The sequence below is a fragment of the Triturus cristatus genome, chromosome 1_1 (genome assembly GCF_964204655.1).
Source record: "Triturus cristatus chromosome 1_1, aTriCri1.1, whole genome shotgun sequence".
NCBI classification, from domain to species: domain Eukaryota; kingdom Metazoa; phylum Chordata; class Amphibia; order Caudata; family Salamandridae; genus Triturus; species Triturus cristatus.
In genome coordinates, this window is record NC_140579.1 from 1,088,069,434 (window position 1) to 1,088,074,433 (window position 5,000).

A 5,000-nucleotide genomic window follows, 5' to 3' on the forward strand; every position below is an offset into this window, starting at 1 on the left:
GGCCCGGGGCCGGAGACCCCGACCCGGGGCCCGACCAGGCCCCTGGACCCAGCCGGAGCTCCCAGGCTCAGAGGCACAGGGGGAGCCTCCCCCGGCTCTCCGGACCCCGCCCCAGGCACCCTGCCATGCGGCAGGACCCAGGACGGAGCCCGGGTTGGGGAGGCCGCCCTCCCCGGGGCCCCCAGGGGCCAGGCCGGAGCTCCCGAACCCACACAAGCAAAGGGAGGCTCCCCGGCCACAACGGAACCCCGTCCCGGGCCTTTGGCAGTGCCGCAGGCTGGGGGACGGGGTCCGGGGCCGGAGCCCCTCACCTGGGGCCCGCCTGGGCCCCTGGACCAAGCCAGGGCTCCCGGGCCCGGAGGCACAGGGGGAGCCTCCCCGGGCCCCTGGACCCATCTGGCGCTCCCGGGCCCGGAGGCGCAGGGGGAGCCTCCCCGGGCCCTCCGGACCCAGCCCGTGCACCCTGCCACACGGCAGGACCCAGGACAGAGTCCAGGGTGGGGAGGCCACCCTCCCTGGGGTCCCCAGGGGCCCGGCCGGAGCTCTTGAACCCAGATGAGCGAGGGGAGGCTCCCCGGCCACAACGGAACCCCGTCCCGGGCCTTTGGCAGTGCCGGGGGACGGTGCCGGAGACCCCGACCAGGGGCCCGCCCCCTGGACCCAGCCGGGGCTCCCAGGACCGCAGGCACAGAGAAAGCCTCCCCGGGCCCTCCGGACCCCGTCCCGGGCATCCTGCCACGCGGGAGGCCCAGGTACAGACCCGGGGCTGGGGCGGCATCCGGGCCCATCCAGCTGCCGGCTGAGGACCGAGAGGGGTCCCAGAGTACCCTGTCCCTACTAATCCGGAGGAAGGCTACCCCCCTTTCTTGTAACCCGCGCGCTCCGAGTGACGGAGGGGACCCTAGGCGCGTACACGCCCGGCCTCCTGGAGCCCTGGCTGGGATCCGCGAGGCGAATGGACCCTCATCAGGACTTCCAGGCCGGCCCGGCCATCTGGTCGCCCAATTGGAAAGCATTGCGTGCGACCAGATGGCCGAGGGGGAAGAAGCGATCAGATGGCCGGCAACTGAAAGGACTCCCGTCTGCCCGCCCAGAGCCGGGCCATAGCGGTAGGGCTCCCGCCTGCCCACCCACGCAGGGCTCTGGGGCTCTGCTTCCTTGGGGGCTCGGCGACCCCGGCTGGGCCTCAGGCACTTGGAGGACCACCGGAGCTCTCGGGCCCGAGCGCCTGGGGGAGGACTGCCCGAGGCACCGTGGAGCACGTCCCGGGCACTCTTCCACGCCGCGTGCCGGAGGAGGGAGCCCCGGACGCCTGGGAGGATGTTGCCCGGGCATAGCCCATCTGGTCCCCGGCAAAGAACCACCAGCCCTGGAGGGGTGTTCCGGCATACCCTGCCCCTACTAATCCGGAGGAAGGCTACCCACCTTTCTTGTAACCCTCGAGCTCCGAGTGATGGAGGGGATCCTAGGCGCGGATGCGCCCGACCTCCTGGAGCCCTGACTGGGATCCGGGAGTCAAATGAGCGCTCATCGGGACTTCCAGGCTGGCCCGGCCATCTGGTCGCCCCATTGGAAAGCATTGCGCACGACCAGATGGCCGAGGGGAGAGGTGCAACCAGATGGCCGGGACTGAAAGGACTCCCATCTGTCCAACCCTGAGTCTTCGCGCTAGGGTTCCCGCCTGCCCACGCAGGGCTCCGGGGCTGCAGGGCTCCGGGGCTGCAGGGCTCCGGGGCTGCTGGGCTCCGGGGCTGCTGGGCTCCGGGGCTGCTGGGCTCCGGGGCTGCTGGGCTGCAGGGCTCCGGGGCTGCAGGGATCCAGGGCTGCAGGGATCCAGGGCTGCAGGGCTCCGGGGCTGCAGGGCTCCGGGGCTGCAGGGCTCCGGGGCTGCAGGGCTCCAGGGCTGCAGGGCTCCAGGGCTGCAGGCCTCTAGGTCTACAGGGCTCCAGGGCTGCAGGGCTCCGGGGCTGCAGGGCTCCAGGGCTGCAGGGCTCCAGAGCTCCAGGGCTCCGGAGCTCCAGGGCTGCAGGGCTCCGGGGCTGCAGGGCTCCAGGGCTGCAGGGCTCCGGGGCTGCAGGGCTGCAGGGCTCCAGGGCTGCAGGGCTCCATGGCTGCAGGGCTCCATGGCTGCAGGTCTGCAGGGCTCTGGGGCTGCAGGGATCCAGGGCTGCAGGGCTCCGGGGCTGCAGGGCTCCGGGGCTGCAGGGCTCCGGGGCTGCAGGGCTCCGGGGCTGCAGGGCTCCGGGGCTGCAGGGCTCCGGGGCTGCAGGCCTCTAGGTCTGCAGGGCTCCGGGGCTGCAGGGCTGCAGGGCTCCGGGTCTGCAGGGCTCCGGGTCTGCAGGGCTCCGGGGCTGCAGGGCTCCAGGGCTGCAGGGCTGCAGGGCTCCGGGGCTCCGGGGCTGCAGGGCTCTGGGGCTGCAGGGCTCTGGGGCTGCAGGGCTCTGGGGCTGCAGGGCTCCGGGGCTCCAGGGCTGCAGGGCTGCAGGGCTGCAGGGCTCCAGGGCTGCAGGGCTCCATGGCTGCAGGGCTCCAGGGCTCCGGGCTGAAGGGCTCCAGGGCTGCAGGGCTTTGGGGCTGCAGGTCTCGGGGGGGCTCATAGACCCCACGCTGGGCCTCAGGCATGGGAGGACCAGCGGAGTTCCCGGGGCCCGGACCCATGGAGCCCGTCCTGGGCACTTTGCCTCGCCGTGGGCTGGAGGAGGGAGCACCGGACGCCCCGGGGAAGTGTCGTCCAGGCTTGGCCCATCTGGTCCCCGCCTGAGAACCGCCATCCCCAGGAGGTGTGTCCCGGCATACCCTGCCCCTACTAATCCGGAGGAAGGCTACCCACCTTTCTTGCAACCCGCGCGCTCCGAGTGACGGAGGGGATCCTAGGCGTGGATGCGCCCGACCTCCTGGAGCCCTGACTGGGATCCGGGAGTCAAATGAGCCCTCATCGGGACTTCCAGGCTGGCCCGGCCATCTGGTCGCCCCATTAGAAAGCATTGCGCACGACCAGATGGCCGAGGGAAAGGTGCGACCAGATGGCCGGGATCGAAAGGACTCCCAGCTGCCCACACCGAGCCATAGCGGTAGGGCTCCCACCTGCCCTTGCAGGGCTCCGGGGCTCTGCACCAGGGTCTCTTGTCCCGGGCAGATGGACACTTGGCAGGCCGCAGGACGTGGGATCCCAGGCCCTGACCAAAAATCAGGAGGCCCGGGGCCGGTCCCTGCTTCTCAACGCAGCCAGGCCGGGGAGATTGGGGAGCCTGCCCAAGCACGAGGGACCCCAGTCCCGGGCACACGGTCCCTCAGGTTGTGCGCTCGATTTCCACAATTTTTTTTCAAAATTCCGCGAAGAGGCATTCCGCAAATTCCACCCAGCCCTAACCAAACTCCTACTTCCGCAAGGAAAAGCCAGCCACACACCCACCTTGCCCGGTCCCTGCTTCTGATCCCAGCCAGGTCTGGTGAGCCTCCCTTGGCCCGATGGACCCCGTCACGGGCACCCGGACCCTCACCAGGCCGCAGGACGGGTGCTCCCGCGCCACATGGTCGTATAGGGGTGGGCGGAAAATTCCGCTCCGCCAGCGTAGCAGATAAAGCCAGCCACCCCTGCTCACCAGCCCGGTCCCTGCTTCTGAAAGCAGCCAGGCCGGGTAGAGCCTCCCCTGGCCCCAGTGGACCCCTATCTCCAGCGCCCGGACCCTCGGCTGGCTTGCAGGACGGGGGGCTCCCGCACCCCGGGGCCTGCCGGACGGAGCACGAGCCCCAGGCCCGGTCCCAGCTTCCGAACCCTAGCCAGGCCGGGGAGAGCCTCCCCGGGGCCACGGTGGACACCCTTCCCCAGCGCCCGGACCCTCGGCTGGCTTGCAGGATGGGGGGCTCCCGCACCCTGGGACGGAGCTCCAGCACCGGGCCCGGGCCCAGCTTCCGGACCCCAGCCAGGCCGGGGAGAGCCTCCCCGGGCCCCGTGGAACCCCGTCCCCAGCGACCGGACCCTCGGCTGGCTTGCGTGACGGGGGGCTCCCGCACCCTGGGACGGAGCTCCAGTACCCGGCCCGGCTTCCGGACCCTAGCCAGGCCGGGGAGAGCCTCCCCGGGCCCCGGTGGACCACCATCCCCAGTGCCCGGGCCCTCGGCTGCCTTGCAGGACGGGGGCTCCCGCACCCTGGGACGGAGCTCCAGCACCGGGCCCGGGCCCAGCTTCCGGACCCCAGCCAGGCCGGGGAGAGCCTCCCCGGGCCCCGGTGGAACCCCGTCCCCAGCGACCAGGCCCTCGGCTGGCTTGCGTGACGGGGGGCTCCCGCACCCCGGGACGGAGCCCCAGCACCGGGCACGGCTTCCGGACCCTAGCCAGGCCGGGGAGAGGCTCCCCGGGCCCCGGTGGACCACCTTCCCCAGCGCCCGGGCCCTCGCTGCCTTGCAGGTCGGGGGGCTCCCGCACCCTGGGACGGAGCTCCAGCACCGGGCCCGGGCCCAGCTTCCGGACCCCAGCCAGGCCGGGGAGAGGCTCCCCGGGCCCCGGTGGACCACCTTCCCCAGCGCCCGGGCCCTCGGCTGCCTTGCAGGATGGGGGGCTCCCGCACACTGGGACACTGGGACGGAGCACAAGCCCCGGGTCCGGGCCCAGCTTCCAGACCCTAGCCAGGCCGGGGAGAGCCTCCCCGGGCCACGGTGGACACCCTTCCCCAGCGCACGGACCCTCGGCTGGCTTACAGGACGGGGGCTACCGCACCCTGGGACACTGGGACGGAGCACAAGCCCCGGGTCCGGGCCCAGCTTCCAAACCCTAGCCAGGCTGGGGAGAGCCTCGCCGGGCCATGGTGGACACCCTTCCCCAGCGCCCGAACCCTCGGCTGGCTTGCAGGACGGGGGGCTCCCGCACCCCGGGGCCTGCCGTACGGAGCACGAGCCCCAGGCCCGGTCCCAGCTTTCGAACCCTAGCCAGGCCGGGGAGAGCCTCCCCGGGCCCCCTGGTGGACCCCCTGTCCCCAGCACCCGGACCCTCAGCTGGAACC